Genomic DNA, 24,319 nt, shown 5'->3' with positions numbered 1-24,319 from the left:
CCTCGGGGAGAACATCTCTGCTCTTACAGCAAAGCATTCCTGGTCCCTGATGGAGAACAGCATTTTATGTTTATGCAGACGTGTGTTATCATGTTGCCTTTTGAGTCAGTGCCCTGTTGTAGGGTGGAATATTGCTGCCATGTTTGAATATTATTCTTAACAGGATAGTCAGTTGCTTCGTGCTCAGATGCACAAATGCACATGTGAAAGATTTGCAGAGGCAGGTGGTAGCCTGTATTTTTCTTCTGTTTGCAGTTTTTAAATAAAAAAGAAATCTTTTCATGTTCTACACTGTCAAGAATGTGGGTGTCTGGCTGAATGAAAGAAAAATAAAATAAACTTGCATAATAATTACACTACTAAATGTGCAATTTCCCTAAACTGTTAGCATAAATACAACTACTTTGAGGGGTTGGTTTGCTTGGTTGCTTATCTGAGGAAGAGGAGCAGCTTTTGAAGAAAGTTTCCCAGAATGTCTTTCCTTACTATAATTATGCTAATTACTAGCAATGTGCATACTCCAGTTACAGCATGAAGTGCTACTCTCTGACAAAATCAGATGTGCTTTCTTTTACATCACGTCATGTGTCAAGTATGGAATAAGACTCCAAAGGCCTTGAGATTATCTGCGTGTGGGGTTTTTTATATTATTTATTTAATAAGACTACTTTTTTTCTTTTTCAGCATTTTAGAAGTTGACTGCCTAGAGGTAGGCACCTGGATTTATGTTAGGGACTGAAGCAGGCGGGATGGCTTTCAAAGGTCCTGCATACCTGCAGCTCTCAGAATTAATTAAAGGCAGATGTTCTTTTTGGCAAGTTTGACAGAAATAAGTAGGAGATGCTGGGCTTGTGTTTGAAACACTGGCAGCCCATTCAGGTGCCTAAAGATGGAGTTAGGCAGTTAAATCTAGGCACCCAAGTAGGAAAGGTTTTGGCCCTGTAATCATAACAATCTCTGTCCCCTCTGTCCTGAAGTGCTGGAGCAGAGACTGATCCGAGAAGCCGGAGGTTGGTACGTGGGAGTGAGCGGGGACAAAGTCTGTGTCTGCTGCCGTGGAAGCGAGCTCGGCTGCCTGCCTTGTAGCACATGCAAATGAGGGTCAGATGGCTTGACAGTTGGTTATGAAACTAAATAGAAATTATGCAAAATGGGATTGATTTTGCACATATTTTTAGGTTTTGTCTTTTAGGAGCTCGAATCTTTAATTAAAATACCAAAGACAAGAAAAAAAAACATAGTACAGGCAGCAACTGTTATGTTTCACATATATACTGGATGTAAAGTAATAGCCTGCTATGCTCTTTTTAGGGATCATTTTATCCCATTGCAACTGAGAATATGAAGCCATCTTACAACTTGCCAGAAGTGACACCTGCTTTCATACTTCTCAATAATTACTTTAGCTTTGACAGAAAGTACTTGGCAGGGTGCATACAAATTATGACTTGCTTCAGGGTACAAATAATGTCATAATGACTTTAAGAGTTTCTCTTTATGCTCAGGATATTTGCATGTACATGTTTTGTTGATATGAAACAAGTGAGTAGAGCAGAGTTTTGTGTGTCTTCTTAATGTGTATTGGATAGTGTAAGCCTACAAATAGACTAAAAAAGGGAAATAGGTTTTCAGTGGCTATTTGAGCATGTTTGGGTTTTTGGCTTTTGTTTTGCAACTCTCTGTTATAAAAATGCCCTAGGCAAGTGCAAGAAATAAAGTGACTTCTAATGCTAGATACTCACTCTAATTGTCTTACTAGAGGAAAGAACTTGCCTGCAGGTAAGTGGCATCAATCTACAAAGACTTCTCTCCCTCTTCCCTGCCTTGTAGTCAATGAATGTTCATTTTAAAGTGCATTTGAATGTCATATGCACTCTTTTACCCATTTTTCTTCTCTTCTTGCTGCAATTAAGTAGAACTTAATATCACATGAAATCACATCTGAACAAAAATCAAGATCTTTATTTTATATCTCCCCAAAACTATAGCTAAAAAGTTAACCATCTGCAATGGTTGGTAGTTACTGAATAGCCTTTAAAGTATTCAGTGTTAAAATGCTTTAATATGTTCTATATAAAAATCCATTTTGGGAGAAGGTAGCAGATACACAGAGGTCAGTGATATACTTGCCCAAAATCAGCCCAGGATATCTGGTGGAGCACAGGTGCGCTTCCTCATCAGGGTGGCAGGAGAAGGAAATTATGTCTTCTCTTCATTGTTGTGTTGTTTATCAGTGACTTGAAGTTCTAAAAATCTAAGGAAATGGAATGCTGAATTGGATTTCTCTATTCATGTCTGTGACCTGTCTCCCTGACCATTTTTTTTTTTTTAGCAAAAAGTAGGCAAAGGAGAGAGAGAGGGATGGGAAGAGGCTGCTGTTAAGCAGCTGTCACTGAACTGTTCCTGAAGGTGAGACAAATGATTTCTGAGAACCAGAACTTAAAGTTTTAATGTGAGATTCCTTAAAGAATTGGAAGAGGTAGGCATCGATAAATACACGGCTTTTGCAAGGTGGAATGAGCAATTGTGGAAAGCAGTTGGGAGTCAGGCAGTTTCTTATCTGAAAAAAAAGTACAGCGTGTGACTTTTCCACCTCTGTGAGGGGACTTAAAAAGACAAATGCCTTTTGCTTCCTGCCTGTAAGAAGTTAAGCTCTTTCTATAAAAAGAATGAATTTGGAAAATGTCTGGTGTCTTTCTGTGTGCATGTATATTAGTTCCATGTCTTTTATCAGGAAGCACTTTAGGAGAAACAAAATTCATATATGTGTGTGTCTTTCATTACCAGAAAGACTTTGGCAAGTCACAGGGAATTCAGACAGCTGCAACAAAAGTGATTAATGGACTAGAGAGAAGAAAGATTAAGAATTAAATAAATACGGTTTGTCTGAGGGAGAGACAAAGAGGGTGAAGGATCAGAGTAATGTTAAAACTACCACTGCTGCACCGGAGGGGTTATAAATATCTGAATTTGAAAAACTGTTTTGGGTGGTCCTATGACTAGGAATAGTGGGATAAATTTTAGTGCAGAACGTGTAGGCTGAAATCCAGAAACACTTCCATTTAGTAAGATCTGTTAGACTGTGGAATAGTCCCCGGTGGGAAGGGGTGGAAGCCACGTCACTCGAGTCATTTGATCTACACTGAGCAAAGGCACAGGAGAGGTCCTGCGTTGGGCAGGGGTCCGAGCATCACCTTTGAGGCATCTTTCCCTCCTCTCTGTGCTTGTCTGCGGGCGGTGCCAACATTGACAACGTCTGGAAATCACATGGGGATTTCTAAGAGCACTGTATTTTAGCATATATTTGAATAGGGATTTCCTTGCGGAAACACAAAAATCCCTCTCTGTTCAGCTTCCTCCCCTGCAACTGTTTCTGCTTGTTGTACAAAACCCCAAAAAAATCGAATGAAAGAGAGCAGAAGTTGCCTTACTGTAAAACTACCCAGTGATAAACTTTTTTATACTTCACTTGGAACGGGCTTGTCAGGCTGTTCTCTGGGCTGAGGAAGAGCTGTTGGCAAGCTGCACACAGCCATTACAAGTGAGAATGACTGAGCAGAACAGGCCTGTTTTACTCATTCACTTTTCTGCTGTATCCAAGCAAGTCATAAGTTCTTAAATTCCACTTTTCATGTAGGGGTTTGGTCTCCATAGTTATGTCCCTTGTTTTTTTGGCCATAAAGGTAGTTTTCCACTGCATGGCTAGAAGGCTGCAATATGTATGATGAAAACCAGGGACTTTAGTTTTTTATTAATAAGCCTAGTGGGTTTTTTCTTTCACTTTTGTTTGCAGCACAATATCCTTCACAGCTTTTACTTGCCATTAGGTTCTCTTTAGAAGAACGACATGGAAATGTTTATCTCCCCCTCCCCAGGCTGCTGCAGGATTTTGGGTTGTTGATTCTTTATTCTCTTTGCCAATCCATGGAGAATCTAAGGAGAAAAACCTTTCATTTCATTCAGCTCAAGTCTGTGCTATGAAGTTTTAGGGAGAGGAAGGTCTGTGGCTGAGATGGCTGTTCACCTGAAGCTTGCACAGATTGCGTTCTCAGATGCTTCCTAAGGAGAAGGTCAGGGAGCGGGCACACATTCCTGCATGGTGCTCCCAATGCAGAGCTCTGCTACAGTTTGTGGACCTGGCTGTCAGCATTCTGCATCTGCAGCTGCCTGGTGTTTCAGCACTGTGTTTCCTCTTTCCAAGAGCTCCCTGAGTGAGGGAGAGGATTCATATGGCTTCATACAGGCTGAGATGCTACAGCTGGGTTTAGTACTTTTCCAAGTTAGAAAAGCAAGGTTAATGATTTCCTGTTGCCAATGAAATACCAGAACACAGATGGGGTGCAAGGCAAAAATATATATCAAGGTGTTGTCAAAACCTTTATTTCCTTAGCAGGAAGTATTGATCCTGAAAACCATATTCTATTTTAATGGCATTATTTCTCTTATATTAAATGACTGATTCAGACTATATTTAATCAATTTGTGTGATGGTGACGAACCACTGTAGCAGTTGGTCATTGTGCACATCATCTTCTGCTGCTGGCTGGCTGCCTGTTTTCAACAACCCAAAAATAGGGTTTGCCTGCAGATCAAGGTTTTCAAGGTTTATTTTGTCACTTAGTAATACACTGGGCTTTGGTTGCCTGATTTACTCATTTTTTATCAGCATTTGTCAACACTTGAGTAATGCCTACAAATAATGAACCATGCTTCTGCTTGCTAATGTGCTTTTGTTGTTTTCATTGTTTGTAAGCCTGTTTCAAAGGAGCAGTCAGGGTCATCTCTCAGACAGCATTGTATCTTCCTAAATGTATGCTTGTAGAAAACAAAGATGGTTCAAAATGGTTGTGAACCTTTTGAATTAAAGGCCATGCTTGAGATCTGCAAGGAAAGTAATGATTTTTTTGGCCATATTTGTGAGATGTTCTTTCCCTTTTATTTGTATTTAAATTTACTTTTACAATCAAGAAGCTGCTGAATCTCAACAGCAGTAAAGAATGATGGAAAGAGGAGCTGTGTTTCTGCTAAGTCCTGTAGAATTCAACAGAAAGTATGGTCCTCTCTGTATTATCTTTGAACTTTTCTGTAAGCAGACCTGCTGGACTCAGATTCTGAGATATTTTCTAAGTGGTCCTGTCTGTCATTACCATTAGATCTCAGAAGAATTGTGCTGGTTTTGGCTGGGATAGAGTTAAATTTCTTCACAGAGGCTTATAGGGAACTGTGTTTTGTATTGGTGCTGAACACAGGGTTGGTAACACAGGGATGTTTTCATTACTCCTGACCAGGGCTTGCACTGTGTCAGGGCCTTTTCTGCTCCTCACATCACTCCACCAGGGAGCGGGCTGGGGGTGCACAAGGAGCTGGGAGGTGACACAGCCAGGACAGCCGACTCCAGCTGACCCAGGGGATATTCCAGACTTTATGGCATCATGCTCAGCATATAAAGCTGGGGGAAAAGGAGGAAAGGAGGGACGTTCAGAGTGATGGCATTTGTCTTTCCAAGTCACTGTTACATATGATGGAGCCCTGCTTTCCTGGCTGAACACATGCCTGTTGATGGGAAGTGGTGAATGAATTCCTTGTTTCATTTGGCTTGTGTCTATGGCTTCTGCTTTACCTGTGAAGCTGTCTTTATCTCAACCCACAAGTTTTCTCACTTTTATCCTTCCAGTTTCCTCCCCTATCCCACTGGAAGAAAGACAGCAAGCAGCTCTGATGCTTAGTTGCCAGCTGAAGTTAAACCACAACAGAATATTCTATGAAATTCCTGTCTTGCCCATTCTTTGGTGTACTAATTTTAACCTAATGACTCAACTGCACCGCTGCCTTCCTCAGCAGCCATCTCTGTGGCTCATGCTTAACTTTGTCTTCAGAAGCCAACCTATTTGCCTCTGAATGAGTGAATTTTTTTGGGTATGACAAGATATCTGTTTGCTCAGTGAAACTAATTTCTCAGGTGGAGAAATATTTAACTGGAAAGAGTGGTTTTGAAGGGTTGTGGGGTAGTAGCCACCTGTTACTGCTGCCCTTCTTGCTCCTCTAGTGCCACTTTCTTCTTCCTATGGAATTAGATGATTTCAGCATTGCTGACAGCAGAACTGGAAGGCCAAGATCTTGATTTTTTTCCCTTCGAGGGCTAAACAGAGAGTCTTGTCCTCCCCCAGAGGGGGAGTGAGAAGTGAGATGTTCACTCTCACCAGCTGTCTTGGCTACGTGGGCACAATTCAGCCAGGGACATTTTGCTGGTGTGTCTGCTTGGACTGACTGCTGGGAAGGCTCCACCTGGCCCTGGGCAGCCGCAGAGGAGTTTGTATTTTCTGGTTCCCTGTGTCTCTCTGCTGAAGCCTTTCTACATAGGCACATTGTCTAGGACTGCCTCTGTTCGTTGTCCATGGAGGTATGGGACTGTATGGAAGTAGAGAGCAGCCTCTTTACCAGTGTAACTCATCTTGCTTGATCTAGGGATTTGAGTCCTGCCCTGCAAAAAGATTTCTGTGGACAGGTTGGGTCTTGTACCTGCCCAGCAGTACATAATTTTGGTGAACAGGGATTTTTCAGCAATTAAGGCAGCCTGAAAGAAGATGCAGTTTTGAAGAGGATAGAGAGCTCACCTTTAACTCTTCATAGAGAAAGAGAGTTATGCTTGTCTCCTTTGTCTGAAATACCTTGGTCTCCAGAGCAGTCAGTCTGACATTCTTCTCAGCTGAAAGTTACCTAAAATAGATAACAATAAAGGAGCGAGAGAGATGCTTGGAGAAAATTTGCTTATGCTTTGCTAACAAAAAAAGTGTGCAAGGATTGGTTTATAGATCTGGTTTAAGCACACAAAAATTAAGAAGCACCAGAAAAATTTCAGCAGGTCAGCAGAATGTTTAGAGATTCCCTTGCAGATCTAAGAGGCAGAGGAAGTAAGCAACACACAGCTCAGAGCTCGTCCTGACATTTGCGGGCGGTGCATCAGTGGGTCTGGCTTGTAATTGTCAAGGTAAATGGGACACTGATATGGATGAGGTGGCACTAAGTGTAGAGCAAATCAGCCTCACATGGCAGCAGCTCCCTTTAGGGCTCATCAGGTGTGCCAAGTGTGAGACTAGCATCTTGGATGAGATATAAATGGCTCAGTGGTAAGTGTATCTCAGGAGTAAAGACAGGCACTGAAAGGTTACAGGAGAATGAGGCAGAAACAGAAGGAGCCGAGGGATGATCATGAGGGGCAGAATTGTGCAGCAGAGGGAGAACCCTGCACACCAGCCTCAAGATGAATACAAACACATCTCAGTGTATGAGAAACAGTCTTTGCCTGTTACCTGTGCACATATTAACACATGTGTTATTACCAGCAGGTTCGGCTCAAAGTGATGTTACTTTTACTTTCACCACATTTGAGTACTCACATTTGGGAGATAAGCTGAGTTCTTCAATGTCTCCTGACACAGGTGTGTACTAAAGACTCCTTCAGCTCTCCATCCTTCCACCTTGCAGTAGTGTAATTGGGATTTCTGTGCACACCTGGGGACAGGTACTTCTTTTTTTCCCTTATGAATGACTTTTCTAATAGAAAGGTCTACATGTGTTCTTCTGTGAGAGTGTATGCGTGTGCTAAGTACCATCAACCCTGACAATTACTTTCTGGTATTATTCTTTCTTAGCAAGTTTCAGAGTTAATTTGTAAAGCTTCAGTGCATGAAAAGATATTAAAATAGAAAGTTTCAAATTTGTGGATTTCAGCTGTGTTTTTTCTTGTGTTTCTCTTTTTTTCTTAACCCAGTGAAAAAAGTGAAAAAACCTTGCATCATATTTTTCTGTAGGAAAAATAACAATTCAATTCCTGTGTTTACTTCAGAAAAGAAACAAATGCTTCTGAACATATGAGAGGGTTTTTTTTTTTTCCATTGTGAGAAGGGAATTTTTCAAGCATTTAAAAAGCTGGAGGTGAAATTATTAATGTGGGCACCATCTCGTAGCTGTGGCATCAGCAGATCTCCCCTTTTAGTATCACTAGGAGCTTGTTTGATGCAGTATGAAGGGGAGAGTAGTGTTGTGCAAGTGATTTTCACAGAAAAGGAGATGATGTGTGTAGTTCATCCCAGCTCAGTCTTCCTGAGTTCAGCAACAGCAGAAATCAGCAGAGTTTGATGTCTGTTTCATTCTGGGCTTGATTCTGGGTCTGTTTCTAGGGTTTTTTTCTGGTTTGAGAGTTACTGGAGCTGCTTTCCAGTATAGCAGGGGGAGGGCAAGGAGCATGCCCACCCTCATATGTGCTCCCGAAGTGAGTAGAGCTCAAGCTTTAGGTATATTGTGACAGGCTGAACCAGACCAGCATCTCTGGCAGCACAACAAAAAAGACTAATAAGCAATCTGTCCCAATCTATTCTCTCACAGGAGCACAGTCCACAGCCCCTGATAGGAAAAAAAAAAAAAAAACCAAAAAATCACCTGGCTGAACAAAGCCAGCGCCAGCGTGACCTATGCACGTGATTGGGAAACGCGCCTCAGGATTGAGAAGGAGGGAGCATGTTTTACCCCTGACTGCAGTTTAAAATAATTTATCTTGGGCTCGAATGTAAACTGAGTAATCCTCATGGTTTGGCCGCCTGTCCTGCAGCCTCTGTGCATTTGTTGGAGCAGGGAGGGAGGAAATTTGCTCGCTCTTGCTGCGTTTAGCGGAGCCGCCCGGAGAGGTCTGCGCGCTGCCCCAGCGCGGGTCAGCGCCTGTGCCGGGTGAGCAGCCCTGCACGGCGGGGTGTCCCTGGACATTCTCTGCTGCACGGCCTTCCAGGGATACTGGGCCAGGGAGGGGGAGCGCAGGTGTGCAAATCCACATCTGTTTCAAAGCAAAAACCAGCGTTTGATTGCATTTCCTGCCCGGCTGTATTCCGCGCAGTTGCATGTGTTGTAGTTACACGCTGTGGAGGTTAAGAACCCTTCAGGCGTGTTGGACTGAGTTGCACTCTTCCCCTTTGTGCAGAGTTGCTGGTTTGTTAGCTGCAGATTCGAGACAAAAGCTTTTACAATTAGTTTTTTAGTGGGAGAGAAGAGGAGTGACATTGTGACCCGCTTACAAATGTGGTTGAGATCGTCTGGATTTCAGCCCGCACTGGGGAGAGTAGAGTCCTGTTTTCTGGGGATTAGTGCAGAAAACTACCCCTTGCTATCAGTTCTTACCATGTTACAAGCCCAAGTGAGCATGTTCTGGTATTCCCGGGTATTCAATCAGCGTATACCTTCCAGTGTTCCTGCTAAAAAAATTCCAGATAGCCTGGGGATCGTTTCAGAGTCTGATGAAGCTGCGATTTCCTAAGCGCAGTATTTACAAGCCCTCCTGCTAGAGAAGTGGAGGAAGGAGCTTCTTTCCAAGAAAAATGTAGGCTGGGTAATCTGACATCACTCAGAGTCACATCACCCTACACCCACCCGAATTCAAAGATAGAATGGAAATGGCATAATCTGTTCTCACGGTAACACTAATAGTACTGCTCCCGCAGTTCATTGTGCACTGTCCCCACCCGCCATTGCCACAATTAACATTTCTTGCAGTGACTTTGAAAAGTGTTGCCATAACAAGGTTGCTGATCAGCAACTACAAAAATCTTAACGAGGTACCTAATGGAGCTTTTTGCTTCCATTATTTCTGCTTAATATACTCTGAAAAAGTCAGGAGGTTTTAACCTTGCCTTCAGCTGCACTACCATGGCATGTTTAATAGAATAGCGCTTCGTTTGTATTGAAGCTAGTGTACACTAAAAGGGTTTGGAGACCCCTCTAATGTAGTCAGTCAAATTGGTGCCTGAAGCCAAAGAAAACGTATATCTGAACACATGTTTTCGGTCTTGAGCTAAAAAAAAAATGCACTTCGTGTTGAATAGCCTTCTCTAAGTGCCGCATTTAATAAGCCATGTTGTGTTTTTACTGGAAAAGAATGCTTCTAGCCAAGCATTCTTTGCATTTTTCCCAGGATTTAGTCATAAAATCACTTTAGACATATTGCAAGTATGAAATGTGTGCACATCAGATAAAGGGCAGCAATTTTTGTTTTGCTGTAAAGCTCCATGGAAACATTTTTGATCATCATCAAGTGCATTATCCCAAGAAGTCTGGCCCCTTTCTTTACCATTAGCATCTATCTGTAAGAAACCACAGAGACCCTGCTAACAAACTGCTTGGGGATCGAACACCCAGCACCATCTCCGTGAGTTTGGTGGCACCAGGATCTGACTGCTTTTGCACAGTCTTAGACTCAGGTATCCAACCCTAATAGCCAGGCAGCATGCAGATGTACATCTCCAATCCTGCCTGCCTAATTCTGCATGCATAAAAAAGCAAGGAACCTGAAGACTTGCTGCACTATTTTAGGCATTATTATTTCAAGAAATGGTTTACGCAAGCGAGAAAAGCCTCTAGCACAGTCGGCAGCCTCAGCTCCTCAAGGCTGTTGCATCTCACAACACACTCTCGCAGCCCCCTCTGGCTGATGCTCGCAGCATTGTTGCTCTGCTCTGGAGCCAGCCTGAAAGTCCTGCTGATGGCTGGAAGAAAACCTTCCCGGGGGCGAGCAGGGCAGAGAGGAGTGAGATTCCTGGAGGGAACCTCTACGAAAGTCAGCAGCAGCGAGATTTTAAAAGAACAAGTGTATACGAGGTTTTATGTATTGGAATAGAGTGATCTAGCTATCAAACATATGTTCACACATACAGAGTATACAGAGTAATGTGTATATACCACCTCGACGAGCCAATCTGTGTTCTGAAGAGAAGAGATATTTAAGGCAGCTCTGCAAACTTTGCAGCATGGGGAGAGACTATCTGGGCTTGTCTCTGCAGGGATTTGCAGCAAAGCTGGTCCAATCTGCATTTCTTTGTGTATACAATTTCAGTATCTCTTCATGGGTAGCCATATAAATGCTAAGAAACAGGCGTGTGGATGAGGACTATAGAGGAAGGGCAAAAGTCCAAGGGAGAAAGAGGGTTACCCAGCCCAAAATCTAACTTGAACTCCATGAAGATGTCATGGAACAGTGAAATGTGGAAGGAGGTCATTTAAAAGCCATCCTGTGAGCCACAAGAGCACTTTGAGCACTGAATCATCACCATCTCACATCTTTCTGCTCGCTACCCATAGCAGGCACCTACGTGCATGGTTTGAAAGGCTGGCAAGAGCCAGGAGCAAGGAAGGACTGTGCCATGCTTGGCCTTTGCATGGAGAAGCAGAGTGGAGGTAGCAGGGAGACATCTACTTGTTTGGAGTTAGGAAACCCTACTGTGTACCAGTTATGGTGAACAGTGCTCATCACCTGCCCATACTTAGGGCAATCATACTTTTTGACAGATGAGTAAAACTTCAGTGCTGGGTTATTCATTCTTAATCATCTTGGGAAAAGATTAGCTGATAGGTTTAGAGCCTTTTTCAACTAGCACATTTGTTGTGAAATTTTTACTACAGTGCAATACATCAGGGTAAATTTTACAGTTGTCTGTGGATCCAGGTTCATATCACCTGGTTCAGGAGTCTGTGATAGGAAAGTCCACTAAATGTTGTTGAGTATGCAGGATTCATACAGCATACAACAGAAATGTTGGTCCTAATCTGTTCCTTCTGCCCTGGGAGCACCCTGTAAAGGAGTTGCCTCTGTGGTTTTCAGCTGGCCAACAGGACTGCCCCCCTCTACCCTTGTCTTCCTAGGAAAAAGCTGTTTTCTAAGCCTAGATCCCCTGAAACAGTCCCAAAGGGTAAGAAATGGGACATGGATCGTCAGAGAGGAGGCTGGTTCACTTCATTCATTTCTGCTTCCTGGCATGCTGTCTGGGATGTGCCTGCTGGAGCCTTCTGAAGGAGGGCAACCCTCCAGGGAAGATCTCTTTCTGCTGGCCAGCCTAGACCCATGAGAGCAAAGTACTGGCAGACGTCAGAATAAGGTCTTGAAGGCAAACATCACAATTACAGTGAGAGTAGTTGGGTGTTCCTTCAGGGGATGATATGCTGGAGATATAGTTGTAGGTTTGTGCGTGCTTCACCAGAGATTTCATGCGGCATTCGTTCTGGATCAGACAGGGCTGAGGTTTCTCCCATTATAAACAAATCTCTGAATCTGCTTCCTAGCTGAGCATCTGAAATATTTGAGCATTTTGCCTTTTTTTGACTACTCGGCAAATTTTTGCTTTCACACACTGTAGCAGCTTTCATAGAGAAGGAACTTTATTTCACTGCTGTCTTTCCAAACGCCCTTTTTTATTGTACCTAATCAATCTTGCTGTGTTACTAAGAGCAACATCCCCGTTGGCCAGTCAAAAAGCTGGAAGTCTTACATGGCCTGGTGTGTAGCTGGGCACAAAGCTCCCTTTCATGGCTTCGGCTGCCTGCATTACCAGCCGTGCCGAGATCACAGTCCCGATAAAATGGTGTTGAAAGCACTGAGAGTTTCAGGCTTCGTGCTCTCTGCTGAAGGGATAATTTTAGAATGTTCTTCCCCTTGATAATAGTAATTTTACAGCAATGTAACTGTTGGATTTTAGAGTTAGATCAGTGTAAATGAAGGCAGAACAGATCATTTCTTCTGAGGCAAAGAACAAAACTCTTCACATCAGCAGTTATAAATGTATAAAAAAAATCCGAATGTGCAGACACACACAAAAATCTACATCCTCTTAAGGCAAGACTGTAAATAATTAATATAATAATATGCTTACGAATTCAATCTTGGTATATTAAGTTAGCCAAGACATTACAGATTAGTTCTCTTTTTTTAATCTTGTTTTGCTTTCTATACCTCTATAAATACAGGTAGCTTCCACCTGCATGAGGGACAAGCAAGCATTTTTCCTTCTGGTTTGAGAGCTGCATTTTCAAAAGAATTTTATACCATTCTTCCAGGTTTCCAAACATGTGTTTCTATGGCTTTTTTTTTTTTCTATTCAGACTTTTCAGTGTTTCCAAAGAAATAAAATGCGACACCTTGTATCCATATTCCTAGGGGCAATTTTTGCAGCTCTGCAAATAAAGCGCTTTAAGGCATCCTGCAAAGTGATTGTACTAAACAAATGTAGTAAATAATCCTGAAATTGCAATGCACCTCATTTACACTTGAATGGAATTACTTAAATGTGGGATGTCGCTGGTACAAGTGGCTCCAAGTAGCTGCTTGGTTTTGTGTTCACTAATACAGGCAGCTTTATCACTTGCTTGTATAAAAAGCGTGACGCTGAAAAGGATTCGAATCTCACTTGACTCTGCTGTTCTAGGGGTGATTGAAGTTAGGGACCAAAATAAAGCTGGTCCAATACTCAAAGGTGTTGAACCACTTCATTCTCTCTATGAGTAACAAGGAGATGCAGCTGCCTGGCACATCTGAAAATCAAGTATTTTTTCAGGTTCCTAAAAATGGATTTAGAAGCCTAACTTAAGTAATAGATGGTCACACAAAGTACATTTTTGGCAATGAACTGAGCAGGGATGCAGATGTACTCTGATGTTTGTTTAGAGCTACCTGTAGGCTCTTCATGGGGTACTGCAGGACAGAAAAGGTCTTTGTTAAAATGTTGAGTTCACAGAGTTATGAAAATCCATCCGGGGATTTGGGGACCGTCAGTACACAAAATTATTTTGTTTCTTGCAAACAGAGATCACAAGGTACAATCCCTGAGTTCTGGTCATGGTTTTGCTTCTCCAGAATGTAACGGTTGCTTCTTAAAGCACAAGAACCCATTGGCATCCTGGCTGGCTTATCAGAATCATCTTACAGATGTGTACATCTTTAAGATGACTCTGATAAGCAAGAGGTGTACAGACTGAACATGGCTACTACCAGCTGTAGTTTAGGTAAAGAAACCAGGTTGAATTTGGCCTCCTGTACCATGACCTGGATGCAGGATCTAAAATACCTTGCTGCAGTTTACTTTGTCTGTAAAGGCGTAGCAATTTCTCAGTACTTGATTTTTTTCCTCCTAATTCCTGGGGTTTTTTCAGTAGATGAAGGTACACTAATACAGTACCCTAAAATATCCCTCTCATGGGCAATTCAATGAGTGTCTCAGAAGGCACTGTATGTCTTTGCATATGAGCTGTGGGAGTACCATGTTTGCCAGAAACAAGGTGAGCTAGCTGTCGAGCTGTCTTCACCATCTACAGAGGTGTTGGATCTGGCAGTGCAGTGGCAAAACCTTCTGCTGTCTCAGTGATGTCCACCTCATTCCCTGCTCCTGCCAGAGGCTTGCCTTGGGCTGGGGACTGTTCCATATGCATTAAGGAAACAGCGCTGAGTCCTCCAAAAATTAAGTTTACTAGAGACCATTTATGTTTAAACAGAGAAGAACAGTGACTCCTGCTTACAGCTACTTGTCAGGCAGCCCTGTGAACTTGTGTTAGATTTATTGCACTTATCTGCGAGCAAACCCTATGCACCAGTGACAGCAGCATTTATGTGCCATTTGCACAGCGGTGAAGTATGAGACAACATGACACTTCAATTAGCATTCTGCTCATGGATAGGTAAGGACAGATGCTGTAGTGTGTAGTAAACCCTTCCTGCATGTGCTGCATTGTAGGATGCCGTGTGTGGTGTTGTGATACTGCTGAAGGACCTGTAAAGTCATACCAGATAAATTTGGTTAATAGCATGGCTTAGCCCACCATTCCTTTGGGTGCGTGTCGTGTTAGACAGTATTTCCAGAGGGAGACAAGCAGGCTTAGATCCAGTGGGTGCAGAGATGGACTTTGGGGATGACGCTGATTTCAGGGAAAAGATCCCCTGGGGATTGTACAAGTCATCATGCACTTAAGAGATCACTGCTATTATCTGTGCATTCCTGAATAACAGAGCAGAAGTGCTGTTGGTCATGCAGGTGGACAGGTTCTGGAGCACCTACTGCCAGTGTATTGACATGATTAAGTTGTTCTGGTGGGGCTGACATTGACTTATTACCTTGTATAATGGTGAAAGTCTTCTTGCTTCAGTGTTCCCAGAGGTAGTTCATACCTCCCTTGCTTTTTGTCCTTATTATGTCCCTTTTTGAAATTCATGCCCACTTGTGCATTTGGGTTTAGACAGGGTAGGAGGTCCTCAGATCATAGTTAGATGGCAAGGAATAAATAAACACGAACTTGCATGCACAGCTTCATTTTAATTTAAAAAAAAAGAGTTTGGAAGATCTGAGAGTAAAATTTAGCACAGAATGTTTAGATTAAAAAAAATAAAATATTCTTTGCTTGACTTGCCTTTGAGCATTTTGTTAAAAGTACTAAAAGAACTCCTTTAATGAAGCATAAAAATTGATTGTTTCTTGCCAGGAGGGATTGTCTTCAATCTTCAGATACTAAAGACTTCATGAGAACCACAAGAAGAATATCTTCTTGAATCATTTACATTTTTCCTCTTTTGCAGGCTTATGTAACCATGCAGAAAATCTAATAATAAGTGTGCTATTAGTATCCAGTGTGGCACCTTCTGGAAAGTGAGGTGTCATGTTATTACAAATAATGGTGCAGAAATGTTGTAAATGTGGAGAGCTTCCGTATGTGGCTTATTTGAGTAATCTTTATCAAAAAAGATCTTGGGCTAATTGAATCACTCTTTGCCTCTGATTTACTATTCTATTTTATTGTTTGAGGGAGGAAGAGCTTGGCTGCTTGCTTTTGTTTCTGTGAAGTCTGGCATGCTATTAATGGTGTTGGAAGGAATAGGCTAGTAGCAGTATTGAGAAACCAGGTGTCTTGTGGTCTCTTATTTTTACATACATGCCCACCCCTTCTTTGTTCACCCACTCACACGCTCTGGAGGTTTAAACCTGACAAGCATCCTTTTCAGTTCTGATCTCATGTCTCTTGAGCAGGGATTGTGAGCCCTGACAAACAGTCTCAGAGGGAAGGCTACCAGGCTGATGTGCTTTGCACAACCTTACTGCTGGTGAGTTCAAACTCAGCTTCACAGTCCTAACTAATGAGGCTGTAGGCTTTGCTTGAATATGGGCAGGCTACTCAGCAGCAGGAAGTAACCTGCAGGGTCTTTTCTTCTATTGCCATTGACCGTCTCTTCTATTGCAAGCAACTCTTTTTTTTTAGTTGTTGTTGTTTTTGGGGGTGGTTTTTTGTTTGTTTGTTTGTTTGGTTGGTTGGTTGGTTGGTTTTGTTTTGTTTTGTTTTGTTTTGTTTTGTTTTCTTTTGTTTTTGTTTTTCCAGGCTGAGGGGCTGTTCCTGTCACCCTTACCCTCTGCCATCAGCAATACCTACACCCAGAGCCTCATCCCCTCTTGCAGCGATCACAGAGTGATGGCTTTATAGGCATTTCCCTACCTGCTGGCATCTCTTCACCTGGGTTTGTGTAAATTGCACACTTAGCTGTTTCTCCAGATGAATATTTAGAGTATAAGTCCCTTCCTCTGTGATTGTTACCATGTGCCCTGAAGACATAATGGAAAACTATAGTAAAGAAAAGTGTGATGCTACTTTTGTGTAAATTGCCTCTCTAACCTGACCCTTGAAAAGAAGGGGAGCCTAAGAATGTTCTTGATGGCATATCCCTACTCCTGGAGTGCCAATGTGCTTTGCTTACAAAAAATTATGTAGAACTTTGCCTTAGTCATCAAAACAAGCTCCTGAAACCTCTAGGTATGTCAAATGTCAGTGCCCATGGGTGCTTATCTTCAGAGCCTCTGCTGTTCACTCAGGGATGGAGTCCCTTGTGACTATCCATCCTGGGTTTGCTCAGCAGTGCTGCCTGGCACAGCTCAGTGTCTGCCATCCCCTCACGGCTGCAGCCCCATGCAGAGATGCTGTGGGGGCATGGGCCATGCCATTCCCCCTGCTTTCGTCTTGCCAGTGGAAGAGGCAGCACCTTGGGAGCCCTGCTGTGGTCATCCCACAGCCTGTCTCACTGTCAGCACAAGAAGCTGACAGTCCCAGGTTTAACAACACATTTAAATGTGAGTATGGCCCAAGGAACAAGGGATGTAGCTACAACCTTACCAATATTGCCCCACAGCAATTCAGAGTAACCAGTGCTTTGGACATGCAGGCTTTGCAAGATGGTGATTGATAAGGGATGATTTGGCATAGGAGGTAACCCAATTGTTGCCATCAATGACTTTCACAAGCAATAAGTCATTGAAAAAAAAGGGTAGCTCCCCCACCCCAAAGCACACAATAAAAAGCTGGGTTGTTTGCTCTAATCTAGCATGTAACAGCTAAGGAAGACAGTGCATTTTTCAAAAGCATTCAGTACCCTGCACCAGCATAAGAATTCCAGCTTGGGATATTGAATGTATCTGTTATTGTAACAGCTGATAAGGGTTAAGTTATATGTAAAAGACTGTGCACAGTGTAACTCTCCAGGGTTGTCTCACTGTCATTTCCTCTTGTGTGTTTTCTTAGACAATTTAGTGCTTTGTGGTAGGGACCTAATCCTGCAAGTTACTGAGCACCATGAAATCCCATTAAAGGCAGTGCGTTCAGCTCCTTGACGAATTGTGACTTTATTTGATGCAGGTTGTGGTGGTACTGTGGCAATAGGAATAAAGCTATTTTTAAAGGTCGCAGTGTTGTAAGCTTTTATAAAGCTGTACTCACATAATGGATCTTTCTTAAATCTATACTTCTCTCTGCTAATCCTGGAGACTTATTTCTTCCCCCTTTGGTGTTCTTGCTTTGATTTTTTTCTTTTTCCTTAATAATGTATTTTCTTCTATAGCTTCTCCTATTTCCTTAGCTTTGCAGACCTTCTCCTACTTGGGTGGGTCTATGTCTTTGTTAGCTGGGAATTGTTTTCCAGCAGTGGTAATTATAGGACTCCTGAGGTTTCTGCCACTTCAAATGATCATTCAGAACCATATTGGATAATTTCCTGGCCCGTTTCCCTAGTGTTTTACTTCTACCCAGGCAATAAGTTTGTTTACAGAGGCTGGGGCGGTTGATGCCGGCCTGAAGGAGGGCTGTACTCATAGGCCAGTAACACGGTGGGAGGGCTGAGCTGAGTGACCGTGAAGCTCTATGCTCACACTAATGCAGAGGGAAGCTATTAAAGTCTTCAGATCTAGGGCCCAGTCCAATCTTGAACACTGCTTGGGAAAGCTTGGATTTTTCTGTTTAGGATCCATTTAGTGTAAGGTATTTGTACTATTGTCATATGTTTCATTTCACTTTGTTTTCATGAGAAGCATTGCAACTTTACCTTAAAACTATCCTTCAGGAGTCATTTGGAGGCTTCTCCAAGGCACTTCTTTGAGAATAATGCTGATTGTGAAAGCTGGGCAATAGAAATTGTTCGGCTGAACTGGCAAAGCCATTTTCTGGTGTCCAGTCTTTGTAAAACTGTCTTTTTAGGGAAACCTCTAGGGACAGCAGTGTGGTCCTTTCCTGTAGTTGTTAGGTACAGGCCTTTATATTGCAGATTCATGGCTGTGCATGTGTTTGTGCCATGGCGAGCTTGGTGACAGTGGCACTTCTGTAGGGGAAAAGCCAGCCCCTTGAATGCTGGAGGGAAAATGTTACACTCCATCATATTTCTTCTGTGCTTGTGTTTTGTCCTTTCTGCTCCATGGTTAGGCTTTATTGGCAAGAGGAGCGTGAGGTCAAGACTGTGCTGTTTATTTTGCTTCTCAGCTAACTGAAAAATTCTTCCTTGCCTCTCTGCAGCCTGCCAGGGACCAAACTTAATGGTCAGTGTTTTAATTTAAGTGACACCAGCCATTAGGCGAGTGGCGTAAAGGGTATGGTCAGTCAGCCCTTCCTTCCAGGGGTTTGCTGTACATCCCAGGCTATTGACCCCTTGCTCGCAGACAGCACATGGCTGGCCAGTGGCCAGAGGGGAGCTCTGTGCCAGGAGACCTCAGACTTCACTGTGCATCCACGCCCGCTGTGGGAGAGGAGCTGCTCTGCGGTGGTGTGGAGATTTGTGTTGTGTTTTCTGAGCGTATGAAGGCCTGTCCGTGTGGCTCTGGAAAAGGCTGGGGGCACTGATTTAGGTTCAAGGCTGCTTTTATGAAAACAGGAGTACAAGAACTCTGATTGTACATTAGAAACAGAGGCATGTCAGAGGTTTGTTTTAACTCAGTTGTGTTTCTGTGTTGAGAAGATGGCGTGAGACTTGCCATGTGATGGTGCGATGAGCGACACTGCGCTCCGGGAGCTCACGATCGCCGCTTGGAAGCTGTGGGGAGGAGCAGCAGGCTTCTTCCCTTCATGGCTTTCACAAATAAGAGCTTTTTTGGTACTTGGTGATCATCACATTCCCTCTCCCGTGACAGGGAAGGAGGCTGCTCCCCTTTCAGCCTCTCCCACTCGTAAGCTGTTTATTCACATTAAGTGGTGAGGAGGCTGGATCAGCCATACTTCTCTGGTGTCCTTAGTTAACACAAGGCTCTGACAATTGTACCTCTGATTATTCCCTCACCATTCCTACCTTTTAAAAATATTTTTCTTTAATTGCTGCTTTGTCGGCTCTATAATACTGTACTGGGATCCACAGGTGCATTTTAAATAAGGGAATTGAGGCTGCAGGGGACTCAGCTGATCATTATGAGTCTGAAAATGGGACCTGTGATGCATGTTTTCAGAGGCCTCTGTGGATAGTTGAATTAAATGAGTGCTTTTGTGATAAACTTTTCTTTCAAACTAATCAATTGTGTGAAAGCAGGGAGTAAGCTGTAGCAAGCTGAATGGTGAGAAAGACACAGCTGTTGCCTCTTTCCATTGCAATGCCACTAATGTGCACTTAAAGGCCATATCCGGGTCCAGGTGTTTCTAGATTCTCTGCTTTGTTTCATTGCCCTTGCTGAAAGGTGGCTCAGAAAAGAGGCCAACAGGCAGAAGGCATCAGGAAAATGGAGCAGGGAAGCAATGCAGTGCAGCTGTCCCAAGACCCGTGCTGTCCCTGCAAATTACACTCTGGATCTTCTCGTGGGAAGCAGGTACAGCTATGGTTGTGAATCAGCATGCTGCTGGATGCCACACAGAGTCAAATGGTGACTCTGGGGCTTGTAGATCACACTGCCTCTGTGCACCAGGCTGAGAAGGCAGGGCAGGCAGGGCATGCTGCCTGTTGGTAGAGAAGCAAGGAGCCCTGCTCCAACAACATCAAGTTCCTGCCCTGTTTGCTCTAATAGTTATTTTTCCAAAGACCTGTAAAAGTTGAATTCCCTTTTGGTTTTGCTTGATCGTTATCTGTGCTTTAGAACATAAAAAATTGTTTTAATGCCACCTCAGGTGAGGAGGAGCTTGAGCTGTGCCCTCCCAGGCCCTCCTTGGCCTGTACAGCCACAGTGAGAGGGACAGCATTAGGCAATTGCAGCTCCATGCAGCGGGATGGGTAGGTACATCCATAGATTTGCTGTCTGCTGGGCTTTGGGAGGTGAGTTTTGCATAGGAAACAGGTGAGAGGGAGGCAAATCTGGAAGAAGTCTGGTGCAGTAGAAGATAGCAGAGGTTTTCCCTGATTTTCTGCATAGACTTCAGGTGCAGTGAGCTTTAGATTACTCACTGACCATCATCAGCAGTGTGAGCCCAAGGGGAAGGGACCTGGCTAGGGGACACAAAAGGTGAGGTGGGATGTATAGTACTGCCCTGAGAGTGTGAAGGCGCTTTCATCAGCCAAGGACCAGCTGGCTGCACAAAGACCTAATTTCACTGACTCCTTGCACGAGGACCAATAGTATTTGCACCGCCCCATTGGTGGGAGGTTATGGTCAAGGCTGATTCTTGTCTTGTTTTCTTGAAGCACTATGAACTATCCCTTTGCAAAGGGAGGGGTAACAGTGAGCAGGGGTGTGGGAATGCTTTCTTCACCAATGCACTTTGCAGGAAAAAAATGTTATCTGTGTGTGAGGTCTGGACTCCCCAGCGGCTGCAAAGGATGTCATGGGTGGTAACACTTCCTACATCTATTCTCTGTTACTAATGGCCATAGTTCCATCATGCACAGGCATGACCCCTCTGGGGCAATAAAAAGCCAGTCTTCTCTCCCTTTAGCTGTCAGCAGTGGGATTTTTAAAAAAAATTTCATTTGCTTTATCATTGTTTTCTCCATGAATTTAGAGAATGCAGGCTTTCTCTAGTCCCCGTACACTTGGTGTGTGGGGTGCATATATATGTTGTCTGGTTATCTCTCTTTTGCATCAGTAATTTAGAGCAGGGATGGGTTTGTGGCACAGCTATGTGAATTCAAGGGGAAAAAATAGTGCTACTTGCCTTGTGTTTTCCATTTGCATTCTGCACTGCTTAGACAAGACTTTTTTACCTTCTAGAGATCTTCCAGCCATGAGGAAAAGGTTCCAGGAGCATAGTTTCTTCTATCTCTACATAAAACTGGGAAGCCCTGAGATAAATGAGCATAGAGCATTTTACATCCATCAACTCTCCCCTTTTCCCACTTGGTATGGCTTGGAAGTGGCAGCTGTGATCAGATTAAAAGATGAAAGGTTTTGTGCCTTGTGCATGAACCTGATTTCTGTCCATGGGTTCATAATCTGTGCTGCTTTTTTCTTGCTACAGAAGTAGGCTTTATTTTTCTGCTGTGTGTGGATCCAGAACTATCCAGAGGAAAAATACAGTTGCTGGGACATGTCACCCCACAGCAGTTGGCTCTGCAAGATATGCCTGTTCCACTCATCACTCAATGATGAGTAGAGGGGTGCTTGACAGTACTTCTCTTCATCTCAGTTCCCAGGAAATCAATTTGACTTGCTATAGCAATTCTTAAAATGAAATTAAATAGAATTCTTAAATCTGAAACAATAAACAGTTCCTGCCTTGTACTGAATAGTGAGGGGAGTGAGCATTTTGTCCGTGTGGTGATGGGGAAGGCGATCGACAGAGGGACGACTTCAGCCAGGCAGTCTGGAGGCAGCACAATTCATTCATTTTCTTTCTTGATCTGTGAACCCTCTTGGTCATCAGAGCATTGAGACCTTCAGCTGCACAGTGTGCTGGGTCTGTTCTTGAACACTCCCCATGACTGCCTGACCCCTAGGGCTTCACTCCTCCCTTATCCCGAGTGCCTGTGGCCCTGCACCTCAGCTGTCCCCAGAAACAGCTCTGTAGCTTCAAAAGGTGATGACTGCAAACCTGGGATCTCTGTAATTTATGCTCCCCACGCAAACAAACGTGCATATGCCATTCACACTCCTGGTGTATTAATAGTGGCAGAGCAACATGTGTTTTCCACAAGAGCAAGACACCTGTTGAGGTTGTTCAGGGTCACAGAGCGCTGCAGTAATGCTTTACTGCTTTCTGCAGACCCCAGCATGTGTTGAGGAGAGAGGGGATGGTTGTTATTAGGCCAAAAGGGGCTACCAAGGGGAAGTTATCCAGACATGCAGACATGGCAAGTCCTCTCACTGGATGTGTGCAGCCCAAGAAGGAGGGCAGATCAAGGAGCTGAGATTGTTACCTGTTTTAGTCTAAATCTGGCATTTGTGGTAAGGTAAATGAAAAGTCTCCTAGCAACTGAGGTCAGCATTTGTCCTGTGGTATGTACAGCACTCCCCTGCAAGGTGCTGCACTGATAAATATATTTTGTTGCACAGATGCCTGATCTGCAAGTCTGAAGCCACTGTTGCAGTCACTCTCATTTTACAGGCTAGATATGGATTTTAATTAAAGTTCCAGGGCTATTGTTTTAAAATGATCAGATCCTCAGTCACCAACCAAGTAACTCAAGGGCACAAAGGCTGTCCTGGTCTGCATCACATGAGACAACATGAACCAAACTTTGCCTGATATTAAGAGGCAATGAAAGCAATCCTTAGTACATCTAAGCAGTTTGCATGTCCTCCTTCAGTGGCCTTTGGGCCTCATAGTATCCTTGGGTCTCAGATGCTCTCAGATGCAGGTTTCACATACATGATCCTTCATGGATTCCCTTTTTGCAGAGCAGTCTAGAGCCTCTAGAGAAACAAGGGTGGGCTGACCTTGCAGAAAAGAAGGGAAGCAATGTCCCATGTGTTTAACCTGGGCTGACCTTAGCAGCAGTTGTAAACTGGAAAGCCATTTCTCTCTGAAGCACATCAGTTAGGAAGGAGCCTCATACATGCCCCCTGGATCTGATTCACCACCTGATGGGATCAGAGCACTTGTAAGGGGCTAGATAGAAAAGGGGAGAGCAGGATATGCAGCCAGCTTCTTCCTACAAGACAGCAATATTTGGAGCTCTGTCTATTTAAGATACTGGGCCAGGAAAGATGTGAAGAAACTGAGAGGAAGTTGCTTGATACACTCCACCCTCTAATGCATAGAGTTTTGGAGAATTTTACACAGGAATTTATGGTGATCCTTTTGGCAGTGCCATCAGTGACACCCTGGTCCTTGCAGAGGTGCACAAAGGGAAAGACATGGCCAGTGGAGGGGAGGCAACAGGCTGAAGGAGTGGAAATTTTCTATAAATTTCCTGGGTGACTCAAGCTTTCACTTATAATTAGGGGCTTCTGCTGAAGGGCTGGGAACTCTCAGGTCCCTAAACAGGCTCTCTTAGGCTTTTTGTTTGTTTGGTTTGGTTTGGTTTGTTTGTTTTTTCCTTAATGTTGTTTTAGTGGGAGGGACAAAATTTGACCTACAGAAATTCCATTGTTTTAAGGCAAGAGTCTGGGCCTTGCAGAACGTTTTGATGATAGTGTTTAGCAATCTATAAATGCATATCATCTTTTAGTTTTCCACAGACTGAATTATACTAATGAAAACTTTACTGCTAAAAAAAAGGGAAACTAACCAGGTAAACCCAAGAGAAAGAATTAAGAAACCAGATTAAGAGAATTACATTCTTTGTCATTCCCATTCTTAACTCCTGTGCCCATTAGAATGTGCACAGAATACATCCTTTATATCCCAAAATGTTCAGCCTGGAGTAACTTTGAAAGGATAGCTGTGGACACAAATATATGCCCTGTATTCCTCATTGTGTTTTCCATTGTGGCAATCCCTGCTGGTGTTTTCTATTTCAGAGTTTTATCAATCTGAGCAGGTCTGTTCCTGAGGCTCTGCTGAAAGTCAAAAGGGTGAAAGAACGTTATGTCTACGGAAGTGTCAGAAGAATTTCTAACGTGCTGTGGATCATTAATTTGGCTTCAAAGATGTGTTTTATACTTTGGAATTTTACAAAGCAGCTACATGGAGGCTTTTTTGCTATAGGCAAGGCATGTTCCCCACCAGGTAGCCTTGTAAAGCATTCTCCCCACTAACAGGATTGCAGACAAATAGTTTCTTGCCTTTATCCTCCTGTTTTATCTCTGTTCTCCCCAAGAATCCCTCTTCATCCTTTGGTTGCTCTTTGGGGTGACATAAGGACAGTGAACCTGAAGTGGGAGATGAAAGAAAAACAGTGTTAAAACAAACTAAAGCTGGA

At 43.3% G+C, this 24,319-nt stretch overlaps 1 protein-coding gene across 13 annotated transcripts in view; it reads left to right on the top strand.

Moving 5' to 3' along the window:
• The window catches only part of ATXN1 (ataxin 1), a 224,483-nt gene that overhangs the window by 166,347 nt on the left and 33,817 nt on the right, over positions 1 to 24,319 (top strand). Inside the window, exon 1 of one of the 13 annotated variants that reach the window (XM_030971069.1) lies at positions 7,423 to 7,439. The exons of the other annotated variants lie outside the window; for them this stretch is intronic. The gene's annotated coding sequence lies outside the window, so the exon portion shown is untranslated. Of the gene's footprint in view, positions 1 to 7,422; positions 7,440 to 24,319 lie in introns of those variants that run through there. 13 annotated transcript variants of the gene reach the window in all.

Source organism: Camarhynchus parvulus, chromosome 2, assembly GCF_901933205.1.
Source record: "Camarhynchus parvulus chromosome 2, STF_HiC, whole genome shotgun sequence".
NCBI lineage: Eukaryota > Metazoa > Chordata > Aves > Passeriformes > Thraupidae > Camarhynchus > Camarhynchus parvulus.
This window is presented reverse-complemented; position numbering and strand designations above follow the sequence as displayed.